Genomic DNA, 23,857 nt, shown 5'->3' with positions numbered 1-23,857 from the left:
AAAAAAAAAGTCTCCATACTGTTTGTCCCAATTACATTCAATTATGGACAATAAAAGCTAAGCTATAGTGACAGAAAGCAGATCAGTAGTTGCCTGATGCCAGGAGGATGGCTAGAAGGAGCTACAGAGTCATGAGAAAACTTGCGGGTAATGGGTATGTTCACTATCTTAACTACAGTGATAGTTTCATGAGTATATGCATATATAAAAACTTATGAAATTGTACATTTCATGTATGTGCAGTTTACTGGATGTCAACTATATCTGAAAAAGCTATTTGGTTTTGTTTTTTAAGTGGGGATGCATAGATAATTACTGGAAGAGCTACAAATAAAACCCAGGTGTCTGTCCTTTTTGCACTAACAAGGTGTACTGCATGGTCCTGATTTTAAATGATAAGGCCCATCCAAATATGGATTTTAAGTTGATTTAGTTCTTAAATATTATTAAGAAGGATCTCTACCTTGATTACACAGACCTCTGAAAATAAAGGAAAATTAACCTCTTTTCTATGTACTGGGTTACCATACATTGTGATGTTACTAATATGGAACTTAAAATCTTTTGAGGAATTAGTGGGAGACAGTACAAAATCTACATTTCTGACTTTAAGTGGTAGGCATTTCCCTTGATTACTTTGTTCTAGTCTGTTCAATCAGTTAAGATTGCTAATAGATCAGTTATTTGATTTGACAGAGTAGTTAACTTGTAGGGGAATTTCATACTAAAATGTAGACAATCGAAGTATAGCTGCATTAAATAAGTTAATTCCAACTGAGACTAATCAGTGACAACATAAAAATTTTTTCTACTGGTCTTCACATCTATTCCAACAGAGAATCTTCAGATATGAGAAGGTTGGGTTTTCTTCTTATAATCCCAGACAATGTTTTAAAGCCTGCTTATTAACTAGTAGGAGCATAGAAAATCTAGTGAAATCTAGTACATAAAATTAGCATAATAATTAAAGTCTGACCTTATGTAGGTCTCAAAATTGTTTAATCTCTTTATTAATCTGTGCATACTGAGAAAACAACGTGTCCTATGGAGACATAGTAAGCTGGGGTCTATCAAAGAAACCATGTTATGTTAAAAGAACAAAGTTAATTATACTCTCAGTTTATCACTTTTTTGATGCTGTAATGGTTAACATGATTTATTTCTTCTTTTCAAAAATCTTACATGTAAAAGAATAAAAAAATTACATGATAGCTTCTGTTTTAAAGATAACATCTCTCTGCTTTTTATTAAAAATTATTGTTCTACACAAAAGGTGATAGAATTAGCCTCCTTTTTATTGTGAAACAAGACTAAAATATATCCCACATCTTTATTATTATTACTATTTAAGAATATCTGCCCTGTTCCCTAGTATGTGAACCTAAAGCTTTATCTCAGCTTCAGAGTGAATATCAAAGTATGCGATTTGGTTTCTGAACTCAAGAGTTTCTGGTGGAGAGGAGATAGCCAGCTTCTCTATGCCAGCACAGTGAAGGACCCTGTACAAACCAAAATCACTACAGACCCTCTCCCATTAAGTCTTCCAAAAGAATCAAGTGTTTTGCCTCTGGTTCCACAGGCCAATTCTGGGGCCAATATTGGAGAAGGATATTTTACTAAAAATGCAGAGGAAGAAAGTCCAGTGCCTACCCAGCTATCACCCCCCCGCCAACTTGTTATAGAATTTCTTAAGCTTTGGATTATCAAGAGGTCATTTCTAAGCTAGAGATTTGGGATAACTATTTTCTGCTAGATGCCTTACGCAAGTTTCTCTGAAGAGGGAAGCACGGCATTCTTTAGTTCATGTTATAACTATTTTATTTTTGGAGGGAAAGAAAAGACATGTATTCTGATTTACAAATATAAAATGGAAAGCTATTTTCTTTGAATTTCAAGATCCCTTTAGCATTTAAAAATTAGTTAAATAATTGCTTTGTGTGACTGTGTGCTTGTCATCTCTCTGCCATGATAGTCTGTGATTTCCAAGGGGTTCGGTTGTTGACATTGTCTTCCTAGCCTCTAAGCACAGTGCCTGACCTATAGTAGGAGACCCTTAAAAACTTCTTTATTGAAGTGCGAATCAATGAAATTAATGATCAAAATACTCTTTTCAGTATTTAAGTAGTGGTTTTGCAGAGATCAATGCCACTGAGACTTTCAGATGCAAAGATCCAGAAAGTAGGAATTCTGCTGTTGAGAGACAGGTCCTAGATAATTCCTGTCAACCCAAATTTTAAAAAGAGCTTTAAAATAATACAAATATCCTTAAATCTTTAAACTCAGAATTTTATTTTGGGGCATAGAAAACTCCAGTACAAGAATGAAGTAGTCCATATTGTTATACATATACATGGTGAATTCTCAACTCTACATATGTGAATTATGTGTCTGCTTTTGAACATTCCAGATTTATTTTCTTCTGGAGGCCAGAATGAATTGGGATCACCTATACTGCAGCAATTGTCATATGTCCTAAATGAATGCAACTCAAATTGAAATTAGCCTAAGCAAAACAGAATTGGAAAGGCAATTCTAAGTCAAGATGATGTGTTTTTAGTTTTCTCTCATATCTTATTTGTCTTAACTTGACGCAAAGGCCCCATAGGGTCAGGGTTGGAATAGGCACTTTTTTTTTTACCAGATACCATGGATAGGAGATCAATGCACTAAAAAATAGTAGGTGGAATTGAGCTCATAACTGGACATAAAGCAAATTTCTAAGAAGCAGAAAAGAGAGCTCAGAAATTTGTTACTTGGGGAAAAAAACAAACAGAAATCTTCTAAAAATCCAGAAATCTAAAAGATAGATGTGAGGATAAGCATCAAAGTTCAGAAGGACCAAGTAATTTTCTAGGAAAAAAAGATTTTTTTGGAGATAGGAAAAACATGGTATATGGATAGCATTTCAGTGAGCAAGAATACAGGATGGAGAATTTAAATAGAAGACTAGCTCTAGGGGACACTGTGAAGCACATAAAGGTGTCTTAGACCTGTCTTCTCCTACTGGCCTCCCACAGGTCTATCTTGGCTTATTATCCCTAAGCATCATTTCTTAGGAAGTGGTTCATGGACCAGAATTGGCTGGGCATTTGTTAAAAAACGAGGCTTCCCAGATGCCATCCCTAGTTTACTGAGTGAGAACAACTTGGAATGAGGTCCAAGAATCAATGGTTTTACAATCTCTAGAAGAGTTATATCCTCGCTAAAGTTGGGAATTCTTGACTCTAAACCTTCTCTGCTGGTGTCCTCTTCTTGCCCCATCAGCTAAAATTAGGTTGAACCTTCCTCTGCTATACAGAAATATCTTAATCAAAACTTTCATTAGGTCTGGCTGGTGTGACCCAGTGAATTGAGTGCTGGCCTTCTAACCAAAGGGTCATGCATGGGTTTAATTCCCAGTCAGGGCACATGCCTGGGTTGTGGGCCAGGTCCCCAGTAGGGGGACATGCAAGAGGCAACCACACATTGGCATTTCTGTCCCTCTCTTTCTCCCTCCCTTCCCCTCTCTCTACAAATAAATAAAATCTTTAAAAAATTTTTTTCATTGCTTCACAGACCAAAGGATCAAATTTTGCTACTGAAAACCCTAAAGCCTTCTATTATATTTATTGGAAAAGTAATAAGCTTAGTTTGTAGGCAATATCTATGGACAATCCCTCACTCACTTGATAGTTTAACCATTCATATTTCTCTCGGCTAGAATCTGAAGACAGGAATGTAGAATGTTGGGTAACCAATGGGGATATGTTTGTAAGAAGATGATAATTTCTGTGTGTCTCAAAACACACTGTGGAGGTGGCCACTAATTCTGCCTGTGCAAAGATCTAACCCTGAATATAGCAGGGCAGGAGTAGTGTTCAAAATCCTGAAGGTAAAATAGAACCAACAGCTTTTCCTTGCAAATGATACACTTTTTTAACTTATACAAGCTGTGGCAAGGACATTCTGTTTAGTTTGTAGCATTTCAGTGCCTTCTGGGAGAAATTGAATTAGACTCTATACGTGACGCCCTCAGACTCTTGAAAAATATATGCTATGTACACTGTAATATCAATACTGTCACAGAATCCGTAGGGAGTGAAAGCCTTAAGGAGTAATACAACTAATAATTAGGAGGAATTTTGGTGATGGACAGATGAAAAAAAACTCCTTTCCTAGTCTCTACAAGCCTAAGGAGCCTTTAGGAAGCACTTCAGGAATATAATAACGAGCCTGCCTGGGGTGAGGCAGCTACTAGAGTGTTTGCATGTCAAGCGTTTTGGTTTTTAATTAATATAAAAGTATCTGAGATAGTCTTCAGATGATGTATCAGCAGGAGGGATGATGCTGTTTCAGGTCTTAAATGCCATGAAAAAGTAAAATTATTTCTGTAGAATCTCATTTTATGAAGGCATACTGGTGCTGTCACTCATGTTACTGTGCCACAGAGTTTTCCTAATGTAGCAAATAGAAGACCAATCCAGCCTCCAGGGCTATGTGTCTAAATAGCTGATGGGTAATTATTGGGAACCTTTAAGGCAGGAGCTAGGAAAAGTGGAGGCTATGAAGAATAAGTTATAGTTGGTTATTGTGATAGAGCAAAGCCCTGTTGACGCTTGCTAAATTGAATGAAAATAGATTCTGAAAAAGGAAAAAGAAACTCATCTACCTAATTTGTTTTAGACTCAGGCAGTCTGTGTTAACTTAGACTGGGATGACGAAGCAATTTGGGCAAAAATAGGATTGAAGACATATTTTATTATCAAGGTCATCTGTGAACCCTTTTCTGAACCTGCTTTTCCGTGGTGGGTTAGGAACCGTGTCTTTGTCATCAAAGAAACCTGAGATGCTCCCAATCCTGCATCTGTCACTATTTGCTGTGGGAATCTGAGCCAGCCACTGATGTCTCTAATACTCAGTTCCTTCATCTGTCTAATGTGTGCGGTAAAAGTACTAGTATGGATGTGGACAAGAATGGTCACCAAACACTTGATAATCACTCACAATGATGATTTCAAACCACATAAAGTATTGTACCTTGTTTAGACAAGTGTGTGTGCACATGCAATCTTGAATTTTCTGAGGTCAGAAAGTTTGTTTTCTCCCCACCACCAGCTTTATTGAGGCATAATTGTATAATTATGAATATAAATAGTATATATCAAAGGTACACAGTGTGATGATTTGATATATGTGTGTATATTTGAAATGATTACCACAATCAAATTCATTAACGCATCTATCACCTCACAGAGTTACCCTTTTTTATGTGTGTGGTGTGAAACCTTCAGATCTACTCTCTTAGCAAATTTCAAGTATACAATGCAGTATTTCTAACTATAATCACCATGCTGTACATTAGGTCACCAGATCTTATTCATCTTATATCTTATCTCTATACATTCAATCCTCACTCCAGTGCCAAGCCTGTAGTTAAGACATTACAAGTTTTTGCTGGATACTTTGATGAATGGGCTTCCTGAGCTTCTGAACGGTCCTGCTCCAGTATCTTGGGGGACCCTGAATACAAGTCAGAAGCAGCCTGCCAGATGCGTGGGGCATTGACCAGCTTCCTGCAGAGCGCAAACACCAGAGGTTCACACTGGTGCAAACCAGGGGCCTGCTCCTATTGCCAGGCCTCTCACTTGCTCTGACTGCAAGTTACGTGTTACCCTTGCATGAGGTCTGTTTTTGTTTTTGTTTTCCCCAGATGAGTTTTGATGGAGAACTCCACCCTCTTAAAATCCAAACAGGTTGGTGGTACAAGATTATGGCTTAGTTGTGGCACTGACTTGCAAAGATACAGGAAAGCCAGTTTACTTTCATTGGCCTTAACATCCTTATGCAGTTCGGAAATGGGGAAGTATTTGACTTTCCTTCTAGATATAGCGCTTTTGGGTGGGGGAGGGCAATGTGGGAAGTTAAGAGGCCAGGCTTTGTGGACAGACATTAAGGCTTGGACCTTATCTCTACAGTTTATTGGCTCTATTATTTTTAGTAAACACAACTTCTTAATGTCTCTTTCGATAAAACAGAGACAATAACACCTACAACAAAGAATGTTTGTGCTAGTGAAGGGATTGATGTATAGAAATTGTTAACATAACTCATGGCGTAGGAGGAGCTTCTCCTGACCTTCTACGTCTCCAAGTAGATAAAGTGCAGAAAAACAAGTTGATATATTTATTTATTCAGTTGCATTTATTCAGTTGATATATTTGTTGAGACTCCCTATTTAACAAGGATTGTCCTAGATGCTGGGATAAACCACAGAAAAAACAGACAAAAAGTCTAATCATGATGAAGCAATTTTCATGTTACTTCCATTTTTTAATATAAAGTATATAAAAGTATATTCATAGTTTCCATTGCATCTTTAAAACCTCTAATCTAATTAAAGTAGAGAAACTAAATTTAGGGTGAAATCAAAGCAAAATAAAGTAAAAATGGTGGTTATAATTTATTTTTAATCAAGTCATTGATTTTCAGAGGGACAAGTTATGTTGAAATTTTATAAAGTTATAGATTCAGAAAAACTAAAGAAAAGAAGATGAAAGCCATAATTCATATTGATTAAAGAATAAATTACTAATTTTTCTTTAGGAAAGTTAAAATGAATGTATAATTCCTAATATACAAATACATATCCCAAAATAAGTTTGACATTTAATAGAGATCTCCTTGGTTTGGAACTTGAAGAGATTTGTCTTTTCAAAATTATAAAATCTTCAATAATTTATATCATAAAATGGTTACTAAATAGGATGTATTAATTTATCAAACTTACTCCCAGGCTGTATATCAATGTGTTCCAGACTCCCAAAGAGTAATTTTTAAACTTATTGAATGAAAAATACCTTACTTTTTTCTTGAAGAACATTTATTGTCCTCTGCATTCAAATAAAATGGATCAGGTAATAAGCTTACCAAATCAACATGCTTTCTGTTCAGGAGAAACTATATGTATGAAATGTTATTAAGCCCTTTGTAATGAGTAAACGTTGTAAAAAGTATTCAGCAAACTGAAAAATAGGTTACTGTATCAAAAAGTGTGCATTGGCAAAAGAACAATTGCTTATAAATCCATTTACAGAACATTGGAACCTTGAAGCAGTGTGGTACTGATGCATTTAGCACTTGCCCTTCTTGATGGAAACAGACAGCCACAGCTCACGCCGTCCTCTGTGTGTGTGACATATAAATAGCGAACAACATGAAGGGCTGGGAAGTAGCCAAGATGCTCAAGTGGAGTGGTGAGGGGAGGCCAGCAGATGCTTCCTGCCACCACCCTCTCTAATAATCCACCTGAGGCTATCTTTTGAGTTTATGATTCATTCTTTGAATGTCTGTTGCTTGCCCACAGTGTGAAAGGCACTTGTAAGTGTTCTGCTGCATGCTATTATACAGTCTGTTGTCAAGAAATGTACACAACTCTTAAAAGAGGGATTGAACAGGATATTGAGGGGATAGAAAGCAGCATTTTCACTAGTGTGACCAAAGAAGGTGATGTTCATTCTGACCTGGAATCTGGCAAAACTCCACAGAGGTTCTAAGGATGGCAGAGAAGTAGCAGCAGCAAAGGCTGAGAAACAGGAAGCTGAAGAGGCTGTAGAGACAGCAGGGAAAGAAGTTGGAAGGAACTTTCAAAGAGTCAGTGTTTGTGAGTAACGTTGGCAGAATAACTGCCAGGAAATTGAAGTGGAGAATAAACAGTAACATATTTCTAGAAGACATTTGTAGTAATAATAATTTAGATAAATTTCTTCCCAATAATAATTGTACCCCCCCCCAAATTAACAAAAACAAAAACAGTGAATGCACTTCCAGTAAGTTCAGAACTGTGGGGGTTGTTGGGAACCGCCCTGCCTGGTATCAGAAGCTGTAACCCCGCCTAGGCTAAGGCTAAGGGAACACCCTTGGAACTGTAAGCCAGCAAGGAGACAAAAGCTCATCTCCCTGGCAGGAGTGCTGCTTCTGCTGATTCATTCATAACTGAACCCCAAAGCTTGGTTGGTTAGCCAAAGACAGGTAAGATTCCCCAAGGGGGGAACGACTTAAGACAGACACGATCACGTGAGAGGCCCCCGAGAAAGGACTTTGGGGGCTACAGCAAAAGGGGGTGATGGACCCTTGCTCCTCGGCTTTGACGTAGCCTGAGTCCTCATTGTCTGGGAGAAAATCTTCTTATCTCTTGGTTGCCTTAGTTCCCTTGCTCCACCTAAGCCTGAAACAATGACAGGGTGGTGCAGCTCTGTGCTGAAAAGGGCAGATTCCCCGGGTGATCAGGCCTAAGAAAGAACATGTAAATTCCTGTGAAACCTTCTTTGTTTAGAATGCTCTCAGTTGAGTGAGAAGGTCCAAGGAGGAAGTTAGTTTGTTCCTCAAAGTTTTACAGCTCTTTGATCCTGACTCAAAATAGGCCCTCAGACTTCCTTGTTATCTATTATTTGATCCTTACTTCCTAGCAATGAGTAATAAGCTTTTACCTGAATTCTTATGCAAACGAAACCAATAAAAAGCCTCTCCGGAGGGAGAATGGTGCACTCTCCCCACCAGGGAGGGTGGCCAAGCGGCGCACTCCCCACGTGAGGAGTGGCCGTGGCGCTCTCCAGGAGAGAGGGTGGCCAGGGTGCTCCCCACATGAGGAGTGGCCCTGCTGTTCCTATTCCCCCACAGGATCTGGTTGTCTCTGTGTATGTTTTTCTCGCATTTTGATGTGCCATCTGCAGCGTTCCACGATCACTGCTGGCCAGTGACCCACCGGTCACGCATCATGGGCGTACCTAAAAGATCTGCATTTGTGCTCTGGTTCCATGGTTTACCCATCATGCCACACTGCACAGGCCATTCATTCTTCTGAAATGAAGATACACCCACCTGCTTTTACCTCCACTAGGACTGTTTTGAGGTTGAGTTCAAATAATGTGAATGCTTTCTGGAACCTGGGATGGGCTGTATAAATGTAGTGTTTACATAATAGAATAAACTTAAGTAAAACAAAGATTCAGGAGAAGCACCTGCACATTGAATTTAAAAAATCAAATAACTAATGAAAGAAAGGTTAAGCGTTACTGAGAGCATATCAATAAAATAGTCATTCTTGTCTCTATTCAGAAGCTAATTACACAGCCTAAAAAACCTCTCTTAATGGTGGAGAAGGGGACTCCTGACTACTTGTGAATTTACTGTCATCTGACCTGTGGCCATAGTTTATTCTGACTACATAGAAGAGAAAACGCAATAACATGGTTTACTAGTCCTGGTTCTGCCACTTACGGCCTCAGTAAACCTTACAGCCTCTTTGTTTCTCTCTCAGTTGTGGATAATAATAGCTCAAAGCTGTGGTAAGGGTCAACAGATTATCCTTATGATTTAGTGGAAGGTGGGAATTTCAAGTGTAAAAGAGTTGAAGAGACATTCAATTTCTTTCTTTTTTTTCTTTTTGACAGCAGAGCGCAAAACTCTGCCCTCAAAAAGTCTGTGCTCCCGTCCACACTGATCCCTAGTCAATAGGCAGCAAAAACATTCACCACTTGTCTTAGAGAAGGAAAGGGCTTTACAAGACTATGTCTGCCCTTCTATCACAAGGAAAAACAACCCCCATTTAAAAACTATCAGAAGTGTGTCATCAGTCGAGGCTGGGGAGGCTACTGAACAGACAAGAAACAAAGATTCTTGTCCTATGTCAATTGCATCCATTGTGGTAGGCAGACAAGTATTAAGCATAAGTAATTACATACTATGTTAGAAAGTATGTAAGTTCTGTGGAGAAAAATAAAGCAGCGCAAGGTGAAGGCAAAGTGTGAGTGATTTGGGATCAAAGATTTGAAGGACATAGGGGAGCAAGCAATGCAAATATCTGGGAGGGGAGAATATGCCTGGCAGAGGAAAGTCAGTGACAGGTGGTGATCTAGTGGGCTATCTGGCTCCGTAGACAATAGGCGGGTGGCTGTAGCTGAAGCTCAGGGCGCAGCCTGGAGAGGTACTGAATGAAGATGAGCTCACAGCAAGGGCCGGTTCAGGTAGAGTAGAATGATAACTCATTCTAAGGACTTGAGCTCTTATTCTATGAGAGATAGGAAGCCAAGAAAGGGATTGTTGTTTTATTTTTTTTATGTTTCTGAAGAGTTTTTATTGAGATAGGAAAATGCCTAAGTCATTTGCAATGAACAAAGCAAGATACAAAACTAGCATACATTTTTTAAACTTAAAATGTTAATAGTGTTTATTTCCAGGTGGGTATTGTTAATTTCTCTTCCATTTAATTTCTTTATTTTCCAAAGTACAAAAAAAAAAACAAACCCCACAGATGCTCTAAAATAGCTTTATTTATTTATTTTTTGTGCCTATGAATTCATTTCAATTTCAATGGTGGCATCTCTTATAATGAAGATATTTTATCTCAAGTATAAGTGAGAAAATTTTCTAGCTGAGAGTTCTGATTTTGGGAGGGGGTGTTTGTTTTTTGTTTTTTCTTGGTAGGATACTACGTTACTTGAGTTTCCCTTGAGACTGGAATGGTGGGGACTTGGAGGCAGTGGGGCAGGTTGTCCAAGCTATGAGCACTGATGGGTCAGTGCAGCATGACAGAGCTCCTCCCATGGCAGTTATGAGCGGCCAGAAGTAGGATGGGCCACTGAATGTGTCCATTTAATCATACTTTTCTATACAAAATAAATATTTACTTTGATGATAAGTTAATTTTATTTTCTACTTATAAACCTCAGTACAAATGTTTACATGGAACTCAGCTATGTACACTGGATGAAGTTGAAACTTCCAGAACCTTATAAAATCCTGTTTCTTTAAGTAGTCCATTATTTATCTTGTTTTTACCCTTTGACTTCATTAGGTCATCTTCATGACTCCTGGCTGCAACTGTTCTAGTACAAATTGATCTGCTCTTTAGAATATAGGTGTTACTTGTTTTTTTATTAATTTATTTTTAATTATAGTTGAAATACAACATTATATTAGCTTTAAGCATACATCAGAGCAACTAGACATTTATATGCCTTACAAAGTGATCACCAGAATAATTGTAGTGCCTGTGAGACATTATAAATAATTACTACAATATTATTGACTATATTCCCTATGATGTACTTTACACCCTGTGACTCTTTTTATAACTGGCAATTTGTCACCTGTTTTGCCTCCAACTCAAAGGCTACTTAATTTCTCATTTGGGCAGGGTGGGGTGAGGTGGAGTGGAGCCAAAAGTGACATGATAGGACTTTAAGTTTCAAAAGAATCACCTTGCTTTCTTGGAGAGTGGGGGAAGGATAGGCTCAGGGACACTGGTTTGGGGAGTTATTACAGAAATCTAAGAGAGATGTTGCTGACTCAGATGAGGGTCGCAACAGAGGACATAATGAGAAGTGGTTAAAACCTGGATTTATGTAGATGGTAGACCTGACAAGTTTGTAATGATTTTACCCAAGCTCTCTGAAGCCTAGTGGTCAGTATCTTCCTATTTCTTTGTATAGCAATTAGAGTAAGAACCAGGTCCTGGCTGGTGTAGCTCAGTGAACCGAGCACAGGCCTGCTAACGAAAGGGTCACTTGTTCAATTTCCAGTCAGGGCACATGCCTGGGTGTTGGGCCAGGTCCCCAGTAGGGAGCATGGGAGAGGCAACCACACATGTATGTTTCTACCCCTCTGTTTCTCCCTCCCTTCCCCTCTCTCTAAAACTAAATACAATCTTAAAAAAAATTGGTTTAAGTTTAATTTGACCACATTTATATATCAATTTGTTCTAAGTATTTCTTTTCTTCCTTCTTCTTCTTTATCTCCCTCTCTTGAATATTTTTTGTATAGATATGTAATATCAAAAATACATGCTGATTTATACTACTACAAAGCTAAAATGATATATATATATAAGCTATATTTACATGATGGATGATGATGTCCTAGCTTTCAAAGTCCCAAGTTTTAGCTCTTTTCTAGCCTCTTTTTTCCCCTGCCCTCCTGCACAAACACCAAACAAACAGGAACAAGTATTCCCCATCCACAAATATTTTGTTGTCAACAAGAAGCCAAGTTGCAGCTCTGAAACTAAGTCATACCAGTGAGGCTTTTTAGCAAGTAGCAAATATTGTTCAGTTTCATTTAAATGGCATTTTACATCCAAATAAGCACTGCAGACTTACCAGGCTAGACTGGCTCAGCTGTGTTCATTTTTCTGAACACGTCCTGAGAGAAAAGCATATGCTTTTACCCTGAAGTTGTAGGCTAGAGCAAATCTGATTTCCACAGGCAATGGCCTTGGGACATGGGAAGTGTTATTTGGAAGGTAAATAAAAATGCACCAAATGAAGTCCTTCTTGAGTCTTTACCAATGCCTGAAAAAAAAGTGTTTTTTTGTTTGTTTGTTTGTTTGTTTGTTGTTTAACTTCCAGAAGGGAAAAGAGAAGGAAAGTGAGGATGGAATAGAGAACTTTATCTTTTCTCAACACTTGCTGTTTTCCAGAAGAAAAATATGGATAGACTGATTAGGCCAATTTACCACATATTATATTCAGTATACGGCTTTTCTTAAATTGTCCAAGCCACCACACATTGAGTGACCCAAGTTTTCCAAACTTTTGTTTATACAACAAAATCTGACATGTTCTACAGGTTGTTAAAGACTTAAGTTTATTTGACCTTTTGAAATCTTGTGTTCCTTGCTTTGTTCTCCTGTTCCTTCCACATTCACTTGGTTGCACAGTGTGAAATGGACAATAATTTTTGTTTAAACATCATTTGAACCTTTGTGTGGAGCCATCCTATTGGCTACTGCTTAGATAGGAAGGTGAAAAATCTAGAAGGGAAGAAAGGGAGGTGGAGATAGTATAGTTCTGCTTGTGTGCCTCAGGTTCAGCTATCATGTCACAAAAGAAAAAAAAATAAAAATAAAAAATATAAAATAAAATAGCCTGGGACTTCCGGCCAAGATGGAGGCATAGGTAGACGCACTGTGCCTCTTCGTACAACCAAAACTAAAGACAACAAAAATTTAGAAACAAAAAAAATAACCAGAAGAGAGAGAAAGGAAGTGAAAGGAAGTCTGACACCATTCCTTCAAACCAGTAAAGAGGGGCGGAGTCGGAGGCCTACAGAGAGGGGTTGAGGGGTCCCAGCAGGAAAAAGCGGTGGCTGGCAGATGGGGGCACGCAGGGTGGGTGCAGATGGCAGTTGGCAGACCCCAGAAGCGCAGGGACAGCTGACGGACCTGGTGGCAGACCCTGGGCATGGGAGACAACGAGCAGACCCAGTGAGGGGCACAAGGCAGCTGGCTGTCCGTAGTCACACATTTGTGCACAGATAAACTAGGCGAAAACGAGCAGAGACACAGACCTCACAACCCAGGGACCCAGCACAGGGAAACAAAGTCTAAAAGCACTGATTCAAAACACCTGTGGGTGTTGAGGCCAGGAGATTCTCTCAGCCTCACAGGAGGCTCCTTGGGGAGACCCACAGAGTCCTAGAAAGTACACAAGCCCACCTGCCCGGGAGCCAGCACCAGAAGGGCCCAATCTGCTTGTGGGAAGAGGCAGAGGGGACTGAAGTCCTACAGAGCGGAGCAGGCGCCATTGTTCCTTCTTGGACCCCGCCCCCACGTACAACATCACAACCCAACAACTGAGGTGCCCCGCCCTGGTGGACACCTAAGACTCCACCCCTCACACTTAACAGGTGTGACCAGACCAAAGGCAGGGGGCGAAGATGGCTCAAACAGAATTGCAAGCCCCTCGGTCAGTACTTTTAAGCAAATGAGAGATAGCCAAGCTATCAGATGCACAGTTCAAAGCACGGGTGATCAGGATGCTCACAGAACTGGTTGATTTTGGTTGCAAATTAGATGAATAAATGAAGGCTACAATAAGAGAAATGGAGAAAAATGCACAGGGAACCAATAGTGATGGAAAGAAAACTGGGTTTCAACTCAATGGAAGGGACCAGAAGGAAGAAAGGAACAACCACACAGAAAAGAATGAAGAAATAAGAATTCAAAAAAATGAGGAGAGGCTTAGGAACCTCCAGGACACCTTTAAATGTTCCAAAATCTGAATTATAGGGGTACCAGAAGGGGAAGAGGAAAAACAAATGGAAAAGTTATTTGAACACATAATAAAGGAGAACTTCCCCAACCTGGCAAGGGAAATAGACTTCCAGGAACTCCAGGAAGCTCAGAGATCCCAAAGATGTTGGATCCAAGGAGGAACACACCAAGGCACATCATAATTACATTAGCCAAGGGAAAAATGAAGGAGAGAATTCTAGAAGCAGCAAGAGACAAAGGGACAGTTACCTACAAAGGAGTTCCCATCAGACCATCAGCTGATTTCTCAAAAGAGACTTTGCAGACAAGAAGGGGCTAGAAAAAAGTATTGGAAGTCATGAAAGGCAAGGACCTACATCCCAGATTGCTCTATACAGCAAAGCTTTCATTTAGAATGGAAGGGCAGATAAAATGCTTCTCAGATAAGGCCAAGTTAAAGGAGTTCATCATCTCCAAGCCCTTTATGATATGAAATGTTAAAGGGACTTATCTAAGAAAAAGAAGATAAAAAATATGAACAGTAAAAAAAGACATCAAACTCACAGTTAGTAACAACCACACCTAAAACAAAAGCAAACTAAGCAAACAACTAGAACAGGAAGAGAACCACATAAATGGAAATTACATGGAGGGTTATCAACAGGGGAGTGGGAGGAGGAGAGAGGGGACAAAGTTATAGAGAATAAGTAGCATAGACAATAGGTAGAAAATAGACAGGGTGAGGGCAAGAATAGTATGGGAAATGTAGAAGCTAAAGAACTTATGACACACGGACATGAACTAAAGGGGGGAATGTGGGTGGGAGGGGAGTGAAGGGGGAAAATGGGACAACTGTAATAGCATAATCAATAAAATATATTTAAAAAGGAAATAAAGTAAAAAATAAAATAAAATAAAATAAAATAAAATAAGGAGTTGGGGGAGCTAGTGATGACAGCTGTGTTTTAAAATTGAAGGTGTTTCTGGCCTAATGAATCCTACACTAACCATGAGGCAGTAGTGATACAAACACTGGCCAGCAGTGTCTGAGGCATTGTGGATGAGATGAGACAAATTCACACAGACTACCGAGTCCTGTGGAGGAAAAGGGATGGCATGGCCACTCTCTCAAGAGGAGAGCACCCAACCCTTGCCTTGACAAGCTTTTATTGGGTTCAGTTTGCAAAGGAATACAGGGTGCATACGTAAAGCTCATCAACCATTGTCAGGTAGTAATAATCAAATAACATTCAGAGAACTCTGAGGGCTTATTTTGAGTCAGGGTCAGATAGCTAAAGGGCCATAAAACTTTGGGGAACAAACTAATTTCCTGCTTGGCCCCTTATCATTTAAATTGAAGGTATTAGCAAAGTAGGTTTCATAGGATTTTATGCATTCTTTCTTAGGCCTGATTGCCCCAAGGAACCTGCCCTTTCCAGCACAGGGCTGTACCCACCTCCAGCATTGTTTCAGGCTTAGGTCAAGCTGGGGAAGTAAGGCAGTCAAGAGATTAGGAGACTTCTTACAGACAGAATGAGGACTCAGGTTATGTCAAAGCCTAGGGGTGAGGGTCCATCACCCCCTTCCTCCATAGCCCCCAAGTTCTTCCCTGAGGGCCCCCCTCATGACCATGCCTGTCTTAGGTCATCCCTTGAGGAATCTTACCCATCATTGGCTAAACCAGTCATGCACTGGGGGCCAGGCAGAGTGAAGTAAAGTAGGCAGAGGCAGTGGGCCTGTCAGGGAGATAAGCTTTGTCTCCTTAGTGGCTTAGGGTCTCAAGGTCTCTCACTCAGCCTTAGCCATAAGGGTTACAGCTTCTGAAACCAGGTAGGGTGGTTCCCAACACAGTAGGAGAGCAGGAAAGTCTGATCGTGTGGTAAACATATTTATGTAGAAGCTGAATGATTCTACTGCACTACTACTTTAAGTAATTGCATGTTAAATCAAGATGAACTTCTCTATATTATTTATGTGTAAATTTTCTGTGCCTCTTTTCCAAATAAAAATGTGACCTCAGGAACTTCATGGAGATCGATTGAGATTGAGCCATAGCTTCAGGCATTACATACAGGATCAATTACACATAAGCTGGAGTCAACACGATCCACAGAGATAAGGAAATGGGCAGCAAGGGAAAAGGGAACATTAAAAAAAAATCAAAGAATTTTTTTAAAAAGAGGAACTTAAAATAAAAGAAAAAACAGACACAAATGACAGATGGTCAACCTCATAAGCCATCTGGAAAATACAGATTAAAACCATAATAAGCCACTGAGAAGGCTATCATAAAAAAAGACAGATAATAACAGCTGTTGGAGAAGGTAAGGAGAAATTGGAACCTTCACACATTGCTGGTAGTAATATAAAACTTTGGAAAATTGTTTGGTAGTTTCTTAATATGTTAAACATAGATTTTAACATATGACTTAGCAATTCCCACCAGCAATTCCTTTAGTACCTACCCAAGAGAAATGAAAACATGTCCACACAAACATTTTTACATAGATGTTCATAGCATAGTGTTGTCGTTCGTAATAGCCAGAAGTAGAAACAAATCAAATGTCCATCAGCTGGTGGATAGCTAAGGAAAATGTGGTATATCCATTCAATGAAATACTACTGTGTTCCACATGCTGCATGCTACATCATAGATGAGCTCAAAAAAACATTATGCTAAGTGAAAAAAGTCAGACACAAAAGACTACACATCACATAATTGCTAATTAACTGTCCATAAAAGGCAGATCTATAGAGACAGAAAGATTAGTGGTTTCCAGGGTTGTCCTGGATATGGGAACAAAGGATTTCTGCAAATGGGCACGAAGTGTCTTTTTTGGTGCAATGGAAATGTAAAATTTCATTGTGATGATGGTTGCACAACCTTGTAAATTTACCAGAATTCATTGAATTGGACACTTAAAATGAGTGAATTGAAGATGTGTAAACTGTCCTTCAAAAATAAACATTAAACATTTTTAAAGGTATGAATGAGGCAAAGCCATAATTACAGAGACTTGAAGGTCAGCGAAAGTAATGCTTCAATGAAGGGTAGGAATGATCAGTGGTGTCACTTGCAGAAGAGAAATGTGAAAAATAAAACAGAAAGGTAATAAACCATTGATGATGTAGCCTGTCTGATTTTATAGGGAAGCCATTCTGCTGATAGACCAACCTGCTAGCCCAACCTGCTAGCCCAGCCTGAAAGTATCTACAGGAAAACCCTCCATCTCTCCTGCCTACCACACCTGCCCTATGGCCATGGAGAAGCTCATAAAGACACTATAGTTAGCCCTAGCTGGGTAGCTCAGTTGGCTGAAACTTCATCCTGACATGTCAAGGTTGTGCGTTCAATCCCTAGTCAGGGCACATACAAGAATCAACCAGTAATGCATAAATAAGTAGAACAACAAATTGATGTTTCTCTCTCTTCCTTCCTCTCTCTCTCTCAAAAAAAAAAAAAAATAAAATAAAAAGACTCTACAGTAATCTGCTCATTTAAGTAGGGTCTTTATGAATAGAATGGTAGGGGTTGTTGTTGTTGTTGTTTCAATGTAATTCTGGGTAGGCCATTGTTGTGCAGTGCTGATTTTAATAGGAGTTAATTAGGGCCAGAAAATTGTCCTTGTTTATTATAGTTCTAAAGAGCTAGTACAAGCTGTACTAATCCTATCATTGTGAATGATGGAGGAAAAGAGGGGCTAGGGTTGGGGGAAGGGGAGGAATTAAAGAGAACATGTTCTGTTCTTACTCTATAGATACAATTTTCCTTTAGAAAAGCTGCTAAGGAGAGAGTCTGTGCAGGAGAGAATTCCTATATACATGCACAACACATAGACCACTCATTTCTAATGAACTAAAAATAAAATAAGCCTAATATTAGAGTTACTCAGAATTACTTATTTTCCCCTATGATCAAATTCTCAGGATTTTACAATGCTTTGATGTCATTATCGTGGATATCAATTAGTTTCTTACCAGTTATTGAAAGAATTAGTTGTTGAAAGAATAGTCTGAGTTCCAGGTAATACATTTCACTGAAACCTAATTTAAAGATACCAGAAAGCATAGAAAAACGGGTTCTTATCATGTAGTTTTCTGACACTTAAAATCAATCCCAAAGTGTTGTCTAAAATTAGTTGCCTATTATTTATTTTTATCCTTTTTCCATCTTCAAATATGCAGAATCTTAAAACTTTAAGCTAGATGGTGCTAAAGATAACTTGGTACTTCTTGACTGACATATTTGGTTTATAAGTCCGCAGTTAATTAAGAACACAGTGAAGGGGGTTTAAAACAGACAATGAGAGACTAGTTTCCTGTTTGTCTGTTTGTTTTAATAGCTTGTATTAGCAAGTGTTTTATCACCCAGACTACAGTGAGGCACAAAGGAAAAACCCTAGGTTTATTGTCTGGCATTTGGAAAGGCGCCTGCTTTTCTGCTTTTTTGGGTGTGCACATAATGAGCTCCCAGACCCTTTGTTTTCCCGACCTCTGGAATGAAAAGCAACCTGACATTAAAGACAAGGATAAAATACTGGGCTGCGGCTGATAGGTCTCTGGGTGTGTTTGCTGTTACATTAATTATTTGGAAGCATTTTTATTCGATGTTGAAATTTCAGAACAGGTTCTTAGAGCATGCAAGGAAAGTGAGCATAGAACTGGCAAGTAAATCCTCCTTTGAGAACCGTGCCGACATCTCCGCAGAAACAATGTGCTGTGTTCTCACAGGACGCCAGGAGCGGTACACTGCTCCCTCTGACTGAAGTCATATTTGATCATTTATTTAAAGGTAATGACAAGGAGATCTGGCATCGCAAAGCAGGGGGCTCACGCTGGGGATTTTTTTTTTTTTTTTGGATTGAAATCATTTTTCTACCTTACAACAACTTGAATAAAGTTCAGCACATTTTTAGCACGGTAGACGTTTATGTTGTCAGACAACAGTGCCAGAGGACAGTGCACAACTGAGGCAGTTCTTCAGCATTCTCAGGAATGAGAGCATTTCTGATTGAAATTGGTAAAACTAGGAGACAGAAACAGCTGGAAAATAAATACAAATGCCATCAGTGTCCACTTTATTTTAATCTGGATTTAGACAACTTGCGTCTGTTAGAGAAAATGTAGATGACCACAGCTGCCTCATTTTTCTCCATTTCAGGGACAGAGCAAGGGCATGGGTAGCATCTAAGGTTTATTTCCATCCACCAAATATATTAGTCCCTAATCAGTAAAACCTATATTATGTGCCAGAGGAGTGCTGGCAAAAAGCTATTTCTATTGTAATAATTTTTAGACAATGGTATATAAATCCATTTTATAATGATTGCATTTAATCTTCCCAGGAATCAAGCAATTCAATAGGGTATCACTGCTCCCACTCAACAGCTTTCACACTTAAATACATTTGCCAAAAGTCACAATGTCATTGGTGGAAACAGACCCCTACATCCCCCAAGCAAAGGAAGACTGACACACCATAGGAAGAAAGATCAATCTATGAGCAAATAAATGAGCACGTTTCTGTAAACAGAAGTTTCTACTTTTATTCTCTCTGTGGACTCCGCATTTTCAACTGCCTTTAATGAAGATCTTTTTTAGGAGCTGTAGTGCTCTCTGCAAGGAGAGGAAGCCAAATTGTCCTCTGGAAGCATTTCCATGTTAATGTTTTAGTACATACCTGGATGATTCTCAGAAATAAGGGAACTGGCATATTCACGAATTAATTGTGATTTCTTTGTGTGTGTGTGCATACCTAATTCTGTATTCTTTTCCTTGAAAGAGGAACCTCCTCAAGTATTGCACAACTCAGACTATCTAAAATTTGAATACAATTCTAATATTGTCTGTCAGTCCTATAGATTGATAAGGGAAAAAATAAAGACTTTCAGACTGTGTGGGTGTTGAATGATGCTGAACTCATTGCTGGCAAAGCAAGGAAAAGCTGACCCAGTCCAGAAGTGCTGGGATCTGAGGGAAAGGAGCCACATAAACTAACCAGGAAAACTCAGAGGCCATGAGATTTGAGAATTTGCATGGATGTGCAGTTATAGAAGAGAGAACAGAAGGTGGTATCAGCCACCACAGGCAAAGGTCAACTGTGAAGATGAGGGCTTTCCTGTAAGGAAAGGGGATCTGTCCGTTGAAACAAGCCCTTGGCTTCTCAGTCCAGCATGCCTGGTTACAACAGAGTAGTAGTAAGAACAGGCTGTTTGCTGTTTCAAGTCCATGGGGGGTTTTATGGACTCTGTTGACCCATTTAAGCCTGTTAGTTAGGTACAGACAGTACATTTGGATTACAGTTGAGGAAGGGCTGCAAATTGTCATCAGGTTATTTTTCTGGTATTTCTAGTCAATTTTAGGAGAAATGGTTGCTCAAGTACCATCTTTTTAGGCCTGGACCACTTGCTATCTTTTAGCCTCTCACATATCCCAAATACAGGGCCCTGTGGTGGACAAGCCCATATCTTCATTAGTTTGATGATGGCCAAGGGGAATTCCACTTGATAGAGAAAGATGCTCATAAATGCATGTTTTAAATGCTCTGCTTTAAATTTGTCAGTCTGGGTAAAAACAGCTCAGAAATTGATCTACTAAGGGATTTTCCCTGAAAATGCATGATGGAAAATGCTTTCTACCAATGTTCTCATCTGTAGTTTCTCATTATTTCCAACTGTTAAATATTGCTCAAAAAAAATTACAGTGTTGTGTGAAAGAGATGAGGGTCTCTGTGGGAGGTTTTGCATTATGTCCTTGTTGGCAATTGAGTCTCTTTAGAATCCAATATGCTTTGGCATCTCTTTGGCTTGACGTGTAACAGGGAGCTATTTGTGTAGGATAATTCATGAACACAGTAAAATGAGTCTCAATTAATCATTTAATATTACCAACATTTCTATAGTTATAAAAATGGTTATTATAGAAAATTTGGAAGATATAAAAACATTTAAAGAAAGAAAATTCATTTTTATAACAGAAAACATTCTGTTTTTTGTAAACAGACATTTTTATAACAGAAATGGTAACATCTAATGTATTTCCTTCCAGAAATGTGTGTATATGTACATGTGTGTATATCATCTATGGGCACAATAATATAATTGTAATCATACAACTTATAATACAATTTGTATATCCAAGCTTTATTTTGTTTATGTGGGGAGTAATTTTTTTCCCTCATCATTAGCATGTGCAACATGATTTTTAGTGACAGCAAACTATTTCCTTTTTAATAAATTAAAATTTATAAATTTTATAAATTACTACTTCATAAATTATTTACCAGTTTTCCAATAATTGACTACCTTAATCATTATAATTTTCCTGAATTTTATGGCTGTATTGTACATCATCATATACAATTTATTTCATGTTTCTGATTTTTCCATAGATGTGTTTTTGGAAGTGAAATGATCAAAACAAGGGTAGAACTTTTCTTTGAGTGTTTAAAAAACTGCCAATTTATATTCCCCATAGTTTGTACTGCTTTGTGTTTCCACTGGTGCAGATAGAAGTGCTTGTCCTGTTAGGCTCAACTAGTGCTGAGTGTTGTGTGCAACACACAAAGGCATTTCTAATTTGTTTTCCCAGGCATTTGTTTAAATGCTTATCAATTTGTATAATTTTTTCATAGATTTATTTATCATTAATTTTAATTCTATGGATTGTTTATTCATGTTCTTTGCCTTTTTTTCTGTTGGCGGGCCAAGGAATTTTTCTAAGCTAAATTTAATATTATTAAAGATTTTGTACCTTCTGAACACCTAAAACAAGAAATATGAGGCATTCAAACTGGCTAATAAATGAGACAATTTATATTTTTGCCTAGTTTACTGGCTAATACGTTTCTACTTTTTTCTTCTTTAGGGCAATCCCTAGAGAATGACTTAAGCAAACAAGTCTAAAATTGAGATGTGGGAGATGGATGTGATTTGTTTAGCAAGTAATTATTCCAGAGGACCCTCTGTTGCACAGATATGCTTTAGGAAAATATTAAAACAGAATGGTCAAATTGAAAAATGTTTTCCCAAAGAATATAATGCTTGACCTTAAATTGGTCTTTTATATCCTCATTGGAAATACTCTTTTTAGAAAAAAACTCTATATTCACATGTGTAGTCTTTCTCCCTTCTTTTCTCTCCTTGCCCTCCTCCTTCCCTTCTCCTTAGGAATCATACACAACCGAGGGAGAAATTGTGTAATACAGAGTATCAAACATTGGACAAGGAGAGAGGCATCAAATAGAGAAAGATCTCTATGAGGGAACTTGGGCTGACTCTGGAAATATGTGGCCAGTGGGGCAGGTCAGAGAAAAAAGAGGAAAGTACAGAGGTAGAAACAATTATGGAAGTGAGGAATCATAAGAAAACTGAGTATTCTGTAGCTGACTGACTAAACCTAGTTTTTGTTACTAGCATTAAAACAGATTGAAAAAAGGTCAGGCTCCCTTTTTCTTTCCATAGAAAGATTTCAGATTTGTAGCCAAAAGCTTCTCCTCAGTTTGATCACTCATCTCACAGTGTGCTTAGATTTGGAAAGCTATCTAAGGAATTTCAAACTTTCTCAATACCAAATTCCTTTTTCCATCAGCCAGGAGTCACCCTCTTGACTGAACAAATCACCCAACTGCAGTGTATTTCCTGTTTCCGCTTGTTGCTGGTGCAGCATGGGGGGCAGGGGGGGGGGAGCTGGCAGGAAAATTCAGGAAGTTCCAAGAACTCCTGCTGGCTAATTCAGTGTGAGAAGAAAGTCTGTCTGCAGAATAGCTTCCTTCCACCTGTTTTGTCTTGATTCTTTTCTAGTAAGTCTCTGTTCTCATAGCCTCTAGAGTTTGCCAAGGTCTTCCTGGCCTCAGAAACTTTAAAGATAATCATTGTAGATACTTAGAATGTCCCTTGTTTTTCCACCTACCTTATCCCTTCCTCTTTCTTTCTTTAATGTGTAAATTCTTATAAGGGAACATTCAATTGCTCTGGAGTATCTGCCCCAAAGGCATATTTCAGTTTTTCTTCCTTGGTGGTACTTTAACCAATGTAATTCAATGATTTGTTCAGTGCATCATAAATACCTGTTTTCCCTCCTTAAACTGGGAGTCATGTAAATAAAAGTTATTCATGAAGTCATGTTCAGGCAGTAGCTTTTATTTAGCTTTATAACCAAATGGGATTTTTGACAGTAGAGTGTTAAAGGGTAATAGATAATAACAGAAAGTTCCATTTATATTTCAGAGCAGTTTATCTAGTTAATTTTTAGGTCTTGTACAAGTTTTAAATTAAATATTTATGAATAATCCAATCAGTAGGTGGGTACCAAGTGCCTCCTGGGTGCTACTCATTGTTCAGGCCTCAGCCACAATGACAGTGACAGAAACAAAGCTTGCATGCCTTCATGGAGTCCACGCATGAGTGAGAGATGGAGAAATGAATACATATTTCATAACTGAGGTAATGATAAATGCTATATAAAAATTAAGTCTGCTAAAGAGGGATAATCGGAGTCCTATTTTTTATTCATTCTTAAATGATTTTTTTTTTGAGAAATGAAAATTAGAGACACTTTTCTGTACACATTATAGAAAGATACTGCTTTTTGAGATGTGGCTTTGAATGTTTATTTTGGGTTATATATGGACCTGCAATTTGACATGGCTTTTCAATATCAAAATCAATGTTTATATGTTTATGCTTTTAAAAAGAAAAAGCTGTACTTAATAAACCTGTGGGAGCTCCTCAGCATCTTGAATTAGCTTAGCTTGCAGTGTTCTTATTTCCTGGGTTAATGTGTTAAAGGTTGGAACTCAGTACTAAAATTACAGGAGGAAGGTGGCTGTTTGACTTTAAATCTAATTTT

General features: G+C 38.4%; 1 protein-coding gene and 1 long non-coding RNA gene across 33 annotated transcripts in view; one reads left to right on the top strand and one right to left on the bottom strand.

Moving 5' to 3' along the window:
- The window catches only part of NRXN1 (neurexin 1), a 1,086,661-nt gene that overhangs the window by 372,738 nt on the left and 690,066 nt on the right, over positions 1-23,857 (top strand). The window lies entirely within an intron of this gene.
- Positions 1,358-15,868, bottom strand: LOC118501465. Its single transcript, XR_004904093.1, has 3 exons — positions 15,856-15,868; positions 9,274-9,276; positions 1,358-2,060 (listed from the first exon to the last, which is right to left on the bottom strand). It is a non-coding gene; the product is annotated as an uncharacterized LOC118501465 (long non-coding RNA).

This window comes from Phyllostomus discolor, chromosome 6 (assembly GCF_004126475.2).
Source record: "Phyllostomus discolor isolate MPI-MPIP mPhyDis1 chromosome 6, mPhyDis1.pri.v3, whole genome shotgun sequence".
NCBI lineage: Eukaryota > Metazoa > Chordata > Mammalia > Chiroptera > Phyllostomidae > Phyllostomus > Phyllostomus discolor.
This window is presented reverse-complemented; position numbering and strand designations above follow the sequence as displayed.